At 45.4% G+C, this 18,782-nt stretch overlaps 1 pseudogene; it reads left to right on the top strand.

The window, feature by feature from the left end:
- The window catches only part of LOC132901033 (NLR family CARD domain-containing protein 3-like), a 70,507-nt pseudogene extending 55,123 nt beyond the window's left edge, over positions 1-15,384 (top strand).
- The last annotated feature ends 3,398 nt before the right edge of the window (positions 15,385-18,782 follow it).

The raw sequence follows: 18,782 nt of genomic DNA, 5'->3' as shown, positions 1-18,782 counted from the left end.
GCTAAATGCTGTAAACATAATAACAATAAGTAATTTAAACTCCACAGTATATTCCAGATATAAAAGTGCAGTAATCCATGCAAATTATATAAACTGAGAGAGTGAAGAGTGTGTCATTGTCTCTCTGCAGGTTGCGTTATTGTAAAATCTCAGATAAAGGCTGTGCTGCTCTGACTTCAGCTCTGAGATCAAACCCCTCACACCTGAGAGAACTGGATCTGACTGGGAATGAACTCAGAGACTCAGGAGTGAAGCGTCTCTCTGCTGTACTGGAGAATCCTCACTGTAAACTGGAGACACTGGGGTAAGATCATCTCTCTGAGAGTCACATGACCTGATCCTCAGTAAGACACATTCTCTAAGAGTGAGACTGAAGCAGAGGTTTTAGGTTCAGCATCAAATATCCTGAGGAGGAAAATCATTACATTTAATTCCACATTGATGTTTTTTCCTGATCTGATCACAGTATTTCTGTATTCAGTGTTTGTAGTAGTATAAACAGATCAGGGCCGAGTTTCCCAAAAACACAAACATCATTGTTTAATGGTAGAGCGAGCATCACTTTGAACTCTCTCTCTCCCAGTTACAATCATCTCAACTTCGCAGTAATTTTTGTAAACTCAACCCTGATTCATCTTTTAAATTTGATTTTACACACACACACACACACACACACACACACACACACACACACACACAGAGGGTCTCATTTATCAATCTTTTCATAAAATTGTGTGTAAATATTTGTGTAAACCAAAATGAACTAAACATTTCTGACAGAAAGGCTGATTTTCTTCTTACTTTTGTGCTTAAGTTGATCACCCGTAATGTGTGAAGTGTGTTCCTGGCACAACTGATTTGCATGTAGTGACGCCCACACACACTTCTATAAGTCGCTCTGGATAAGGGCGTCGGCTAAATGCTGTAAACATAATAACAATAAGTAATTTAAACTCCACAGTATATTCCAGATATAAAAGTGCAGTCATCCATGCAAATTATATAAACTGAGAGAGTGAAGAGTGTGTCATTGTCTCTCTGCAGGTTGCGTTATTGTGGAATCTCAGATGAAGGCTGTGCTGCTCTGACTTCAGCTCTGAGATCAAACCCCTCACACCTGAGAAAACTGGAGTTGTCTGTGAATAAACTCAGAGACTCAGGAGTGAAGCGTCTCTCTGCTGTACTGGAGAATCCTCACTGTAAACTGGAGACACTGGGGTAAGATCATCTCTCTGAGAGTCACATGACCTGATCTAAGACATATTTAACATTTGCTGCTAATTTTAGATTGTACATGAAAAGAAAATAAACATGATTTTTTGGGGCCCAGAGTTCTTTTTTTTTAGGAAGGAAAAGTGAGAGAGAGAGACTTTGACTTTTATGAGGTCTTACATTCGTATTTAACATGTAAATATTTATGTGAAACATATTTAAGAAGAAGAAGAAACCTTTATTTGTCGCATGCACACTTCAAGTACAGTGAAATTCATCCACTGCATTTAACCCATCTGAAGCAGTGAACACACGCACACTCTCAGAGCAGTGGGCAGCCACACCAGAGCGCCCGGGGAGCAGTCAGGGGTTCGGTATCTTGCTCAAGGGCACCTCAGCCCAAGGCCGCCCCACGTCAACCTAACTGCATGTCTCTGGACTGTGGGGGAAACCAGAGCACCTGGAGGAAACCCACGCAGACACAGGGAGAACATGCAAACTCCACACAGAAAGGCCCTTGCCGGCCACTGGGTTCGAACCCAGAACCTTCTTGCTGCGAGGCGATCGTGCTAACCACTACACCACCGTGCCGCCCCATATTACATGTTTATAAACAACACCATTCATCCCCCCCACCCTAAAACCCAGAACCCTCTGCACTCTGTTCTCATTTTGAAGTCGATGTCAGCAGAAAGTCCACACTCAGAACACCTTTACAAGTCCATGCAAATAGAAAGGCTGGAAATCAAGATCAGATATCCAAGTTGCAGTAGATGGAGTTTATAAATCCAAGTGTTCGTCCAGTGTTTGCTCAGGATACAGGAGTGTACTGACTCCACACTGACATGTCCAGTCTCTCAATGTCCATGACACAGAGTTTTCAGTCCAGTCTCATGTGTGGAAACAGAAAAGACAGTGAAAAGTCCAGAACACCATAAAGAGGAGCAGATAGATCGTGCCCACAACTAAATGAGAAGAGTCTCTCTGTTAGGACTGGGACTGTTTTGGCCTGTAGAGGCCGCTGTTATTTCCTTTGCGTGTCATGTTTGTCTTGGCCTCTAGAGGCCACCACTGTTCCTGTGTTTTGTGTCTGTGTTAATTGCCTGTTTAGTCCTGATTATTTTCACCTGTGTTCAATTTAGTTTGTGTATTTATACCCCCTGAGTTCAGTCCTCTTGTCACGGAGTCTTTGTGCTGTTATGTTTATCTCCAGTTTCCTCTGTACCGTGTTCTTTGTTTTGCACTTTGCTTTTCTGGTTTTTTGGCTTTTGTTTTGTACCTTTTGGATATTTTTATTTTTGTTATCTTCTGAGCTTTTGGATTTTCTTTTTTTTTGTTTTTTCATCGGATTGTAAATATTGTACATAGTGTAAATAAACTGTTGTTTGATACTTTTTCTACTTCCACCTCACGCCTCTGCATTTGAGTCATCCCCCTGGTGGCCTAGTGGGGGTTTGCTGGATTATCACACCAACGAACCTGGTTCGAATCCCAGCAAATCCCTAACAGAAAGACTCCGTCATGACCGACTCAGCAGAGGCTGCTTCAACTGTCTACCCGGCCAACCTTCAGGGAATTATGGCAGCTCCGACACGCTTCGGAGCGACCATGGACGCTCATGGACGTATGCTCACCAGCCAACGTGAGGCCCTTGCTCGCCACGAGGAACTGCTTCAGCAAATTGGGAAAACCCTGGCACAGCTGACATCTCTGCCTGCATCTCCTCATCCTGATCCAGCTCCTGCTCCTGATCCCGCTCCTGCTCCAGTGCCTCCTGCCATGCTGCCTTCTTCACCTCGCGAACCCAGCCTTCCTGCACCACAGAGGTATGACGGCAAGCACAGTGAGTGCCGAGAGTTCCTTACCCAGTGTCAACTCACCTTTGAGCTTCAGCCTACCACCTACACTACGGATCGCCGCAAGATTGCCTTTGTGATAACCTTATTAGCTGGTAAGGCGCGAGCCTGGGCTACTGCTATCTGGCAGAGACAGGGACCTGAGTGCTTTGATTTCCAGCTGTTTTCTGAAGAGATGCTTCGGGTCTTCGATCAGGCAGACATCAGTACCGACGCAGCCCGAAAGCTCATGTCCATCCAGCAAGGAGGAAGCGTCGCAGATTACGCCATCTCGTTCCGGACGCTCGCAGCAGTAAGTGGATGGAACGAGACTGCCCTGGTGTCAGCCTTCCACCATGGTCTGTCTGACCCCATCAAGGACGGTCTGGCCTCTATTGGATGCCCAAGTGACCTCGAAACCCTCATCTCACATGCTATTCGTCTGGACAACAGGATGAGAGAACGCCACCAAGCCTTGAGCCCCCCCAGCCTCCCTACCTCTACCTGGAAACCATCTACCTCCTTCAGTGACTGTCCAGAACCCATGCAAGTGGGTCGTACTCACCTCTCCGCATCTGAGAGGGAGCGCAGAAGGAGGGATAAGTGCTGCATCTACTGTGGCAAGCCTGGTCACTTCCGAGCATCATGTCCCGAACTCTTGGGAAAAGGACTGCCCCGTCCAGCCGAGGGAGGGTTGTGACGGGGCCTACCCTCTCTCCCGGACTCCCTGGCCAAGGAATCTACATCCCGGTCTCCATCTCCTGGGGTGAGTCTGTCCACTCTTGTCAAGCTTTGATAGACTCAGGGGCGGCTGGGAACTTTATGGATATTCACTTCGCCCAAAGCATCAATATTCCGACTGCACCTCTTGAAGTCCCACTGTCTGTGTCTGCCCTCGATGGCCAAGCGTTAGGTGATGGAAGAGTCACCCAAGTTACTTCTCCAGTCTTCCTCCAGTCTCAAGGTCACAAGGAAGAAATATCCCTGCACCTGATTCCTTCACCTGAGTTCCCAGTTATTCTAGGCCTTCCTTGGCTTACTTGCCACAACCCTCACATAGACTGGGTAACTAGCCAGGTTGTGGAATGGGGCCCTGCATGCCATGCCTCTTGTCTGCTCTCTAGCTCTCCTGTGTCTCCTTCCGAGCCCCCTGATCTCACCGAGTTATCTCAAGTTCCCACAGAGTACTGGGATCTCAAGGAGGTATTCAGCAAGAGCAGGGCCGCTGTTCTTCCTCCGCACCGGACCTACGACTGTGCCATCGACTTGCTCCCTGGGACTACCCCTCCTCATGGCAGACTGTTTTCCCTCTCTCAGCCAGAACGCAAGGCCATGGAGGAATACCTCAAAGATGCCCTGGTCTCTGGGTTCATTCGACCCTCCACCTCACCTGCTGGTGCCGGCTTCTTCTTTGTCGGCAAGAAGGATGGGGGGCTCCGACCATGTATTGACTACAGGGGCCTGAACAAGATCACTGTGCGCAACCGATATCCCCTTCCGCTGATGTCCACAGCTTTCGACCTGCTCCAAGGTGCCACCGTCTTCACCAAGTTGGACCTACGGAACGCATAACACCTCATCCGTATCCGACAGGGAGACGAGTGGAAGACTGCCTTTAACACCCCGTCTGGGCACTACGAATACCAGGTGATGCCCTTCGGACTCACCAACGCACCAGCTGTTTTTCAGGCCCTAATCAACAATGTCTTAAGGGACATGATTAACCTGTACATTTTTGTCTACCTCGATGACATCCTTATTTTTTCCAAGACCATGCAGGAGCACCGCCACCATGTCCGCCAGGTTCTCCAGAGGCTGCTACAGAACAATCTGTTCGCCAAGGCCCAGAAATGCGAATTTCATGTTCCCGAGGTCTCCTTTCTGGGATTTATTGTACGGACAGGCCAACTCCAAATGGACCCTGCCAAGACCCTGGCCGTCCGGGACTGGCCTACTCCCAAGTCCATTAAGGAGGTTCAGCGGTTCTTAGGATTCGCTAACTTCTACCGCAAGTTCATCAGGAACTTCAGTTCTGTAGCAGCACCCATGTCGGACCTCACCAAAGGGACAGGTGGATCTTATGTCTGGTCTCCTCAGGCGGAAAAGGCATTCAAAGACCTTAAGGACCGCTTCTGCACGGCATCCATTCTGGTCCTCCCGGACACCTCACAACCATTCATCGTGGAGGTGGACGCCTCGGACAGTGGTGTCGGCGCGGTGCTCTCTCAACGTTCGGAAGGTAAGCTGCACCCCTGCGCTTACTTCTCCCACCGCCTGAGTCCTGCGGAGTCCCGGTACGATGTGGGGGATCGAGAACTGCTAGCGGTCAAACTGGCCCTTGAGGAGTGGAGGCACTGGCTGGAGGGAGCGCAACATCCATTCCTGGTTTGGACTGACCACAAGAACCTGGAGTACCTCCAGCAAGCCAAGAGACTGAACCCTCGACAGGCTAGGTGGGCCCTGTTTTTCAGTCGGTTTGACTTCACCCTCTCGTACCGCCCCGGCTCCAAGAACACCAAACCTGATGCACTGTCCAGGCTGTTCTCTGCCACTAACAGGGAGAGTGAAGTCGGGCCTATTATCCCTGTGTCCCGGATTGTGGCCCCTGTCTGCTGGGGTATTGAGGAGGCTGTCCGACGAGCCCAACGCCAGGACCCCGGTCCTGGGACGGGGCCACCGGGCCTCTTGTACGTCCCACATCAAGCCCGGGCCAAGGTTCTCCAGTGCGGTCACTCTTCCCCTCTCACCGCCCACCCGGGAGCTCGGAGGACCCTGGACTTCCTGAAAAGACGCTTCTGGTGGCCTAACATGGAGAAGGAAGTAAGGTCATTTGTCCTGTCCTGTGAGGTTTGCACCAGAACCAAGAACCCGCGACAGCGTCCCCAGGGTCTTCTGCATCCTCTGACCATTCCCCGGCATCCCTGGTCCCACGTGGCAGTCGACTTCATCACGGGTCTCCCTGAGTCACAAGGTAACACGGTCATTTTGGTCATAGTTGACAGATTCTCCAAGGCCTGCCGCTTCATACCACTGTGCAAACTCCCCTCTGCTCTTGAAACAGCTAAACTTATGTTTAATCATGTCTTCCGAGTCTTTGGTCTCCCACAGGACATCGTCTCAGACCGAGGGCCCCAGTTCTCCTCCCGAGTGTGGCACAGGTTCTGCAAGGTCATCGGAGCCACTGCCAGCCTCTCCTCTGGGTTTCACCCACAGTCCAATGGTCAGACGGAGAGGCTCAACCAGGACCTGGAAACCACCCTGCGAGGCCTGGCTATGGATAACCCGACATCGTGGAGCACCTGGCTGCCATGGGCGGAGTACGCCCACAACACCCTGCAGTCATCGGCCACCAAGCTGTCGCCATTCCAGTGCCAATTCGGGTTCCAGCCACCTCTGTTCCCGGACCAGGAGGAGGACGCGGGGGTGCCCTCGGTCAACCAATATGTGAGACGGTGTCGCAAGACCTGGAGCAAGGTCAGGAAGACCCTCATACAGACCTCCAGAACCAACCAGACTCAGGCCAACCGCCATAGAAGACCTGCACATGCTTTCCGCCCTGGGCAGTGGGTTTGGCTGTCCACTAAGGACCTTCCGCTGCGGGTGGAGAACCGCAAGCTTGCTCCTCGCTACATTGGCCCCTTCAAGGTGGAGCACAGGGTGAACCCTGTCTCCTACCGGCTCCAGTTGCCCCGGACTCTAAGGATCAACCCCACTTTCCATGTTTCCCTGTTGCGGCCCATACTGACGTCTACGTATGCCCCTGCCCCTAGGAACCCCCCCACCCCCCCACATCTTCCAGGGTCAGACTGTGTTCACTGTGCATCGCCTGCTTGACTCCCGCCGGGTCCGCGGCGGGTTGCAATATCTGGTGGACTGGGAGGGCTATGGTCCTGAGGAGCGCTGCTGGGTTCCTGCTCGGGATGCCCTAGATAAAGAACTGTGTCGGGACTTCCATTCGGCCCATCCGGATCACCCTGGGAACGTCAGGAGACGCTCCTGGGGGGGGGGGTCCTGTTAGGACTGGGACTGTTTTGGCCTGTAGAGGCTGCTGTTATTTCCTTTGTGTGTCATGTTTGTTTTGGCCTCTAGAGGCCACCACTGTTCCTGTGTTTTGTGTCTGTGTTAATTGCCTGTTTAGTCCTGATTATTTTTCACCTGTGTTCAATTTAGTTTGTGTATTTATACCCCCTGAGTTCAGTCCTCTTGTCACGGAGTCTTTGTGCTGTTATGTTTATCTCCAGTTTCCTCTGTACTGTGTTCTTTGTTTTGCACTTTGCTTTTCTGGTTTTTTGGCTTTTGTTTTGTACCTTTGGATATTTTTATTTTTGTTATCTTCTGAGCTTTTGGATTTTCTTTTTTTTTGTTTTTTCATCGGATTGTAAATATTGTACATAGTGTAAATAAACTGTTGTTTGATACTTTTTCTACTTCTGCCTCACGCCTCTGCATTTGAGTCATCCCCCTGGTGGCCTAGTGGGGGTTTGCTGGATTATCACACCAACGAACCAGGTTCGAATCCCAGCAAATCCCTAACACTCTTGTCCCACTGATGTCCATTTCCTGAGTTGAAATGTTCTTCACGGTGACAGCACCTTCAGGTTCTCTTTCTTGGTGACATGTTGTGCTGATTTTATGAACTTGGACTTATCAGGGAAGGAACTCGACAGTGAAATAGTCCTTTTTCCTTTAGTCTGTTCGAGAAAGCGGTTGATCTGAGTGATGGAGTTCATGTCATCTGGCTGTGTTTCTGACACACCTGAGCAGTCAGAGTAACTCACCTCATCTGAGGATATCTCACCCTCCTCCATGTGTGTGAGCTGTTCTCCTGTAGCACCTCTAATGCACTCTGCTCTTTCACTGTCTCACATTACTGATTCACTGGGGCTTTTGGGATGATTGGCATTTTCTCAACTTCTTACTCTTTCCATATTTTTTCTTCTTTAACTAAGTTTTCTCCACCTTTGCCAAGTTCCCTGACTCCATGTTTCTTGAGTTGGAGTCTTGTGTGTTCTCCTGCTGCAGCTTTGTGGGATTAGTGACAGTCTCAGTGTCGACATTAAGGCTGGTATCACCACTAGCACTACTGCTAACATCTGGAGTTGTCGTGGAAACTCTCCAAGTCTCCAAACAAAAAATGATTCAAAGTCCAAGAAGTTGCAGAAAGGTTTAGACTTTTATTCAACCAGTAAAAGCTGAGTTCCGTCTGCAGATTGAACCGACTCAAAAATGACAAAGTTCTCATTTCATACTGTCTCAAGGACAAAACAGTGTATACAAATAATTTCATTGGTTTTCATGTCACGTCGTACCACTTCAACATCTTCTATTGGGCAATACATCTCACGCTTCTCATATTTTGTATGAACGTTTAATTCAGAAAGAGTCAAAGCATACAATAAGATGGGGTATAGTATAAACAACTCAGCATTCAGAGCGTACAGTACATGATTCAAAATGACTGAGTTCAGATCAAGTTTAAGGCTAATACAGGCTGCAGGTGCGAATAAACCACTCGTGGCCTTGATCAGTCTGCTACTCCATATAATTTTAAAAAAAGAAAATGCACTCTGCAGCTTCTAACACTGCCCAATTTAGAACGGCCTGATAAAAGTACTCCGTCGGTATGCACACACTCCAGAATGAACAGCTGGTTAATTCCACATGGTCTTGGCTTTCTCATTCCCACATATGATAATGCTCCAGGTGTTGGAGTCAGAATAATACACTTAGCACAAAACAACCTTCAGTATAAACAATGTCTTTGCTGTATTTTACTGTAATTATGATCATTCATAACCCAATTTATTATGACTTTTAATAGAATTAACTTCATTTATTCAAATTAACATACTTTTGAATTAATCTATAATCATCATAAAAGGAAATTAGTGCATGTGTGGTTATATGAATCAATACATTTGTGATTACTTCAGGTGTGTATGTTTTTGTGCACATAAAATCACCACAGAGTTACCTCAGATTTAGCAGCGATGCTATCACCAGCACCAGTGTTAGAATTAGCATTAGCATCGTTAGCATTACTGCTGGGCTCAGCACTGACCTCTTCTGCTCTCCTGCTGACTGTCTCCGCCCTGCTGGTGCTGTATCTCGGCCGTGTCGCCCCCTGAGCTCCCCGACTGCACAGCTCTGTGTCACCAACTCAACTTTTTATCCCCGATGTCACCACACTGGAAACATCTCAGGCTTTCAGTCCTGGTGAACACAGTGTAGCTGCTATCACCATGTTTACATTTAAAACTTATATCGAGGGTTTCATCTCAGTTATTAAGAAACATAAAAACCTGCATGTGAAAAGATACGACATGTTTCACTGCCGAGTTTTTACAGTCAAGAGGAATCATTCTCATGGAGCTGCCAGACACACACACACACACAGAATTTGTTAATTAGTTATTGCTCTTGTATAATTCATGACTAAGTTTCTGTATTTCATTGTGATTAAAGACTGCAGTGTCTCTTTGATGAAAAAGTTCCTGCTGAACTGATCTGTGTGTCCTGAACTGAGAGAGTGAAGAGTGTGTCATTGTCTCTCTGCAGGTTGAGTGATTGTGAAATCTCAGATGAAGGCTGTGCTGCTCTGACTTCAGCTCTGAGATCAAACCCCTCACACCTGAGAGAACTGGATCTGACTGGGAATAAACTCAGAGACTCAGGAGTGAAGTGTCTCTCTGCTGTACTGGAGAATCCTCACTGTAAACTGGAGACACTGGGGTAAGATCTTCTCTCTGAGAGTCACATGACCTGATCCTCAGTAAGACACATTCTCTAACAGTGAGACTGAAGCAGAGGTTTTAGGTACAGCATCAAATATCCTAAGGAGGAAAATCATTGCATTTAATTCCACATTGATGTTTTTTCCTGATCTGATCACAGTATTTCTGTATTCAGTGTTTGTAGTAGTATAAACAGATCAGGGCCGAGTTTCCCAAAAACACAAACATCATTGTATAATGGTAGAGCGAGCATCACTTTGAACTCTCTCTCTCCCAGTTACAATGACCTCAACTTCACAGTGATTTCTGTAAACTCAGCCCTGATTCATCTTTTACAGTGCCTTGAAAAAGTATTCATACCCCTTGAACTTTTTCACATTTTTCCACCTTACAACCACCAACTTAAAAGTTTTTTATTGAGATTTTATGTGATAGACCAACACAGATTAGCACATAATTGTGAAGTGAAATGAAAATGAAAAATGGTCTTCAAAATATTAAACAAATAAAAATCTGAAAAAATGTGGTGTACGTTAGTATTCAGCCCCCCTGCGTCAATACTTTGTAGTGCCACCTTTTGCTGCAATTACAGCTGCAAGTCTTTTGTGGTATGTCTCTACCAGCTTTGCACATCTAGACACTGAAATTTTTGCCCATTCTTCTTTGCAAAATAGCTCAAGCTCAGTCAGATTGGATGGAGAGAGTCTGTGAACAGCAATTTTCAAGTCTTGCCACAGATGCTCAATGGGATTTAGGTCTGGACTTTGATTGGTCCATTCTAGCACATTAATATTCTTTGATCTAAACCATTCCATTGTAGCTCTGGCTGTATGTTTAGGGTCATTGTCTTGCTGGAAGGTGAATCTCCTTCCCAGTCCCAAGTCTTTTGCAGCCTCCAACAGGTTTTCTTCCAGGATTGCCCTGTATTTAGCGCCATCCATCCTCCCATCAACTCTGACCAGCTTCCCTGTCCCTGCTGAAGAAAAGCATCCCCATAGCATGATGCTGCCACCACCATGTTTCACAGTGGGGATGGTGTGTGCAGGGTGATGAGCAGTGAAAACCATTTATCATTTTCATTTCACTTCACAATTATGTGCTACTCTGTGTTGGTCGATCACATAAAATCTCAATAAAAAAAACTTAAGTTCGTGGTTGTAATGTGGAAAAATGTGAAAAAGTTCAAGGGGTATGAATACTTTTTCAAGGCACTGTAAATTTGATCACTTTCACTCACGCGTGCGCGCACACACACACACACACACACACACACACACACACACACACACACACAGGGTCTCATTTATCAATCTTTTTGTAAAATTGTGTGTAAATATTTGTGTAAACCAAAATGAACTAAAAATTTCTGAGAGAAAGGCTGATTTTCTTTGTAAGTTTGTACTTAAGTTGATCACCCGTAATGTGTGAAGTGTGTTCCTGGTGCAACTGATTTGCATGTAGTGACGCCCACACACACTTCTATAAGTCGCTCTGGATAAGGGCGTCGGCTAAATGCTGTAAGCATAATAACAATAAGTAATTTAAACTCCACAGTATATTCCAGATATAAAAGTGCAGTAATCCATGCAAATGATATAAACTGAGAGATTGAAGAGTGTGTCATTGTCTCTCTGCAGGTTGCGTAATTGTGAAATCTCAGGTGAAGGCTGTGCTGCTCTGACTTCAGCTCTGAGATCAAACCCCTCACACCTGAGAGAACTGAATCTGACTGGGAATGAACTCAGAGACTCAGGAGTGAAGCGTCTCTCTGCTGTACTGGAGAATCCTCACTGTAAACTGGAGACACTGGGGTAAGATCATCTCTCTGAGAGTCACATGACCTGATCCTCAGTAAGACACATTCTCTAATAGTAAGACTGAAGCAGAGGTTTTAGGTTCAGCATCAAATATCCTGAGGAGGAAAATCATTACATTTCATTCCACATTGCTGTTTTTTCCTGATCTGATCACAGTATTTCTGTATTCAGTGTTTGTAGTAGTATAAACAGATCAGGGCCGAGTTTCCCAAAAACACAAACATCATTGTTTAATGGTAGAGCGAGCATCACTTTGAACTCTCTCTGTCCCAGTTACAATGATCTCAACTTCGCAATGATTTTGGAAACTCAGCCCTGATTGGTCTTGTAAATTTCATCTCTCTCTCTCACATACACACACACACACACCTCATTTATGAATATTTTTTGTAGAGTTGTGTGTAAATGTCTGTGGAAGCCAAATTGAACTGAACATTTCTGACAGAAAGGCTGATTTTCTTCCTACTTTTTTGCTTAAGTTGATCACCTGTAATGTGTGAAGTGTGTTCCTGGTACAACTGATTTGCATGTAGTGACGCCTACACACACTTCTATAAGTCGCTCTGGATAAGGGCGTCGGCTAAATGCTGTAAACATAATAACCATAAATAATTTAAACTCCACAGTATATTCCAGATATAAAAGTGCAGTAATCCATGCAAATTATATAAACTGAGAGAGTGAAGACTGTGTCATTGTCTCTCTGCAGGTTGAGTTATTGTGAAATCTCAGATGAAGGCTGTGCTGCTCTGACTTCAGCTCTGAGATCAAACCCCTCACACCTGAGAGAACTGGATCTGACTGGGAATAAACTCAGAGACTCAGGAGTGAAGCGTCCCTCTGCTGTACTGGAGAATCCTCATTGTAAACTGGAGACACTGGGGTAAGATCATCTCTCTGAGAGTCACATGACCTGATCCTCAGTTAGATGTATTTATCGACATAATTTTGGATCGTACATGACCGAAAACAAACATGATTTTTGTTGTGAACCCAGATGTTTTTGTTTATGGAAAGGAAGGGGAGAGAGACTCTGACTTTTTTGATGTCTTTCATTCATCAGTCTGACAAATTTACATATTTATAAACACCAATCAACCCCCCACCCTAAAACCCAGAACCCATTGCAGTCTGTTCTCATTTTGAAAGCCTGGAAATCAAGATCAGATATCCAAGTTGCAGTAGATGGAGTTTATAAATCCAAGTGTTTGTCCAGTGTTTGCTCAGGATGCAGGAGTGTACTGACTCCACACTGACATGTCCAGTCTCTCAATGTCCATGACACAGAGTTTTCAGTCCAATCTCATGTGTGGAAACAGAAACGACAGTGAAAAGTCCAGAACACAAGAAAGAGGAGCAGATAGATCGTGTCCACGACTAACTGAGAAGAGTCTCTCGTCCCGCTGATGTCCATTTCCTGAGTTGAAATGTTCTTCACGGTGACAGCACCTTCAGGTTCTCTTTCTTGGTGACGTGTTGTGCTGATTTCATGAACTTATCAGGGAAGGAACTCGACAGTGAAATAGTCCTTTTTCCTTTAGTCTGTTCTAGAAAGCGGTTGATCTGAGTGATGGAGTTCATGTCATCTGGCTGTGTTTCTGACACACCTGAGCAGTCAGAGTAACTCACCTCATCTGAGGAGATCTCACCCTCCTCCATGTGTGTGAGCTGTTCTCCTGTAGCACCTCGACTGCACTCTGCTCTTTCACTGTCTCACATTACACTCTTTACTGATTCACTGGGGCTTTTGGGATGATTGGCATTTTCTCAACTTCTTACTCTTTCCATATGTTTTTCTTCTTTATCTAAGTTTTCTCCACCTTTGCCAAGTTTCTTGACTCCATGTTTCTTGAGTTGGAGTCTTGTGTGTTCTCCTGCTGCAGCTTTGTGGGATTAGTGACAGTCTCAGTGTCGGCATTAAGGCCGGTATCACCACTAGCACTACTGCTCACATCTGGAGTCACCTCAGGTTTAGCAGCGATGCTATTGCCAGCACCAGTGTTAGAATTGGCATCTGTACAAGCATTAACATTAGCATCAGGATTGTTTGCAGTGTAAGCATCGTTAGCATTACTGCTGGGCTCAGCACTGACCTCTTCTGCTCTCCTGCTGACTGTCTCCGCCCTGCTGGTGCTGTATCTCGGCCGTGTCGCCCCCTGAGCTCCCCGACTGCACAGCTCTGTGCCACCAACTCAACTTCTTATCCCCGATGTCCCCACACTGGAAACATCTCAGGCTTTCAGTCCTGGTGAACACAGTGTAGCTGCTATCACCATGTTTACATTTAAAACTTATATCGAGGGTTTCATCTCAGTTATTAAGAAACATAAAAACCTGCATGTGAAAAGATACGACATGTTCCACCGCCGAGTTTTTACAGTCAAGAGGAATCATTCTCATGGAGCTCACACACACACACACACACACACACACACACACACACACACTAAATATATATATTTTTTTATTTAGTTATTGCTCTTGTATAATTCATGATGAAGTTTCTGTATTTCATTGTGATTAAAGACTGCAGTGCCTCTTTGATGAAAAAGTTCCTGCTGAACTGATCTGTGTGTCCTGAACTGAGAGAGTGAAGAGTGTGTCATTGTCTCTCTGCAGGTTGCGTGATTGTGAAATCTCAGATGAAGGCTGTGCTGCTCTGACTTCAGCTCTGAGATCAAACCCCTCACACCTGAGAAAACTGAATCTGTCTGGGAATAAACTCAGAGACTCAGGAGTGAAGCGTCTCTCTGCTGTACTGGAGAATCCTCACTGTAAACTGGAGACACTGGGGTAAGATCATCTCTCTGAGAGTCACATGACCTGATCCTCAGTAAGACACATTCTCTAATAGTGAGACTGAAGCAGAGGCAGGCCTTTCAATTACATAATTTGTGCTACACCCTGCATTTCTGAATTTGGGCTTTTTCTGTCGTGATACAGGGTAATTTGGGCTTTTCTGCGTGCGCAAAGTGCTGTTTTCCCAGGGCTCTGTGTTTAAACCTGCTGCTGCTTTTTTTGCTACAAAGTTATGAATAAATTAAGAAATCTATTATTTTTTTTACCTTTATTGCAAAATGTCTACAGCATTAATCCCTCTTGATGCACATGACAAAAATAATTAGGATACAATTAGTTAGTATTTAAAAGATATGTGTTAGGGCCTGAGGAGAGCCTGGAGGAAAGGAGCCTGGGAATGACAAAGCAAGTTCTGCACTGTTGCCTTCAAAGAGACAAACCTGTAGCAGACCTGTGACACAAAAGGTTTTTCAGTCACATCACAAGAATTGGCAGTGGAATTCACAGCATGTAGTCAGGTAAAAGGTCTTAAGCCTCACTCACAACCCGCCGTACGTGCTGCTATGGGCGGTCTACGGTAAAAAAATTTTGCCAAAACCGTGCTTGAGACTTGTGCGACACTTGCATGTGTTCAGCACCGTAGAAGGTCACAGACTGCCCGTGGAGACTTTTGGTCCTGCACATGCAAATTCTACAGGTCTTACGACAAATCAAGAATGCATACACTATGTATGGGACCCGCACTCCTTTTGTACGCCTGAACCACGTCAGCAGTGCGGCTAATAGGGGCTTTTTGCAATGACAGTAAGACGCATGAGTGACGCACGGGCATTGTACAAGTGACGTGCCTCAGAAGTACTACACAAGTATTCCACACTTGCTATTTGTGCGGCCCGCAAGACAGAAGTGCATCTCACTTTCTGCCACTATGTGTGGCGTGCACGCAGCGCATACGACCTGCATGCAGTGCACGTGACCAGCACGTGACCCGACTGGCAAGACTCTGGGTATATATATTGGGGAGGAACCAAGGAACTGATCATGTAGCGTGTAGCATCGTAGAAAGGAAGAAGACCACCTCATTTGCTGTTTTTATTTGAGTATATGTTAATTTACCATGCAAACATCAAATAATAAAACATGAGTCTAAGGGAATAACGCATTGTAGTATGAGAGCAGGTGGGTGGAGCACAGAAGTACGGCAGGCCAGAACTGAGTTCCAACAAAACTCTTTATTTTCCACTTTTCAGTGCAAAACGATTCTCCCAGCCATACGCGCGCGCACACACACACACACACACACACACACACACACACAAGTCGTCTGGTTGGGGAAAGAGCTTCCTTCCTCTGCTCTCTCTCTCCTTATATAGGGCGTGGTCACTGGGGAAGACACACAAACACAGATTAACAGACATCAGGTGCAGTGATTCTGCCACTTACCTTCCCTGACTCCGCCCTCCTGTCACAGACCGACGCTTGACCACGCCCCCGCTGCCACATGCATTTTATTACATTGTAAAAAATCCCAACTAAATAGCCCAACAGTTTGAGCACTGAAACACACTCTGACTCCGAGCTGCTGTCCTGCTCCTGCTGAGTGGTGGGACGGGGTGTCGGGATGTCCTTGTCCTCATCACTGAGCATGGCACAATGGCCTGACAGCGATGATGGGATTGCAGTGTTCTCACTTCTGGGCATCGTTAGCTGAAACATGCATGAAAATCAGCATATATAATATTAATTACATAAGCATATCGATCCTGAAATGAATGTTTAAAGCGTGTGTATTTACCTGTGAAAATCCCTCTGGCGGGCGGCTGCGCCTTCTGCCGGCTTGAAGGCAAACTTCTCCCTGTCTGTGCAGGGCTCACCGGTGCTGCTACCATCATCATCAAATTCTTCCTCCTCCTCCCCCTCTGCTGTTTCAGGCTGGGTTACTTCACTTTTGCTCGCTTCTTCTTGGGTCCCATATTCTAAACTTTAAACTGAAATTTTTTTAATTTTTCCCACAAAATATCCAATGTTCTTCAGTCGAAAGACAGATGCAGAATGCTGCAGACAAGCTGGTTTTATTCCCAGTCCTGGCTTGCATCACACACAAGTTATGAGTGATTGTAATGTGCTAATCATCACATGCGTCACACGCTTCACAAGTGCGGCCCGAACTCATAGCGCAGGAAACTGGTAAAATGCAAAGTCACGCACTCCACACTCACTGAATACACACGGATCACGTGCGTCAGACATACGCTTTCTACGGGCTAACAGCGCAACTTCTCCCACGCCTCGAGGAAGTTAGACGTGCAACCTGTACTTGACAAGTACTTTGCCCGTACTCCTCCCCCAAACTTTCCCCCGGGTTCACCATGACCCTGCGGCACAGCTGCGAGCTACCAAACCCTGCGACCCGTGTGTGTCCAGAACACTTGCGGCAGGTTGTGAGTGAGGCTTTCGTTTAAATGAAAGGCCAGTGTCTAAGACTATCATCAACAAGAGGACCAAGTTCCAAGTCACTGATTCCACCCACACTAACACAACTCTGTGTATTTAAGATGCAAGCTGTATCTTAAATACACAGTCATGTCCTGAATAGCTCTCTTTTATTCAGTCTTTTACCTGATTTAAATCCTATGACACTAGGTATCAGAGAGCTGTTGCAGTTGAGGTCAGATAATGTGGGATATTGGGCTAGTTTTAGGTTTTTAAATGATACAGGAATCATTAGGAGAATTTAGCACAGTAGGGTAGTAAGCATTCTGGTTCATACTCCAGTCCAAAGGGGGCAGTAATGCACCTAAAAGCTGTTTGACAACCGCCATAAAACAATATAAAAGAAGAAGAAAGAAGATTTACCTAATGTGGAAATCCCGCTCTGGTCATTGAAATCATGGCGTGCCGATCACCGTTGATGGAGAATTCGTGCTCTGCGCGAGGCTTACGGCTAGTTTGACAAACCCGGAACAACATGGGAATGGCGTGGATTTTGCGTCAATTATGAGAAATACATGCTAATTCTCGCTAATTTTGGTGTTTTTAAAGAAGAAAGTCAAGACATTGGATTTTATGCAGCCAAGTTTATTTCATCAACATTTCGGGATTTTTTTTTTTACTTTTGGAAGCATGTTTTGGGTGCTTGACCTTAATTTGGGCGCCTTTTTAATTTGGGCGCTTACGACGTTATCTGTCGCAGGTTTCATGTCACTGAAAGGCCTGAGAGGTTTTAGGTTCAACATCAAATATCCTGAGGAGGAAAATCATTACATTTAATTCCACATTGATGTTTTTTCCTGATCTGATCACAGTATTTCTGTATTCAGTGTTTGTAGTAGTATAAACAGATCAGGGCCGAGTTTCCCAAAAACACAAACATCATTGTTTAATGGTAGAGTGAGCATCACTTTGAACTCTCTCTCTCCCAGTTACAATGATCTCAACTTCCCAATGATTTTTGGAAACTCAGCCCTGATTGTTCTTTTAAATTTGATTACACACACACACACACACACACACACACACACACAGGGCCTCATTTATCAATCTTTTCATAAAATTTTGTGTAAATATTTGTGTAAACAAACTGAGTTAAATATTTCTGACAGAAAGGCTGATTTTCTTTGTAAGTTTGTGTTTAAGTTGATCACCCGTAATGTGTGAAGTGTGTTCCTGGCACAACTGATTTGCATGTAGTGACGCCCACACACACTTCTATAAGTCGCTCTGGATAAGGGCGTCGGCTAAATGCTGTAAACATAATAACAATAAGCAATTTAAACTCCACAGTATATTCCAGATATAAAAGTGCAGTAATCCATGCAAATTATTTAAACTGAGAGAGTGAACAGTGTGTCATTGTCTCTCTGCAGGTTGAGTTATTGTGAAATCTCAGATGAAGGCTGTGCTGCTCTGACTTCAGCTCTGAGATCAAACCCCTCACACCTGAGAGAACTGGATCTGACTGGGAATAAACTCAGAGCCTCAGGAACGAAGAAACTCTTCAGTCTTAATCTACAGAACTTGAGGTGATTTGTTCGTGTTTCAGTGAAACATTTACAAAAATATATACACAAATATTTAGAGTCATAAACATTGATGCTGTTTATTTATTGAAGAAAGTTTCTGTAACCTGGTCCTATTTCTATAAAGAGCTATTGATTTTAAACAGGTTCATATTCAGTGAGTTACTGGGGATTTTTTAAACTTTGTCCTTTTTACTTTGGTGTTTAATGTTCATGTTCAACCTGTCAGGTTCATTAAAAAAAAAAAAAAAACTTTTGTTTTTGTTCATGTTTAGTGTCTGAAGAAGAATCTTCATCTGATACCGACTCCAGTGAAGATATTTTTGAATGAAATGTGCTCGACTCACAGCAGCATTTCCTGGACAG

This window comes from Neoarius graeffei, chromosome 16 (genome assembly GCF_027579695.1).
Source record: "Neoarius graeffei isolate fNeoGra1 chromosome 16, fNeoGra1.pri, whole genome shotgun sequence".
Lineage (NCBI taxonomy): Eukaryota > Metazoa > Chordata > Actinopteri > Siluriformes > Ariidae > Neoarius > Neoarius graeffei.
Note: the sequence above shows the minus strand (reverse complement) of the source record. Positions and strands in the feature narration are given on the sequence as shown.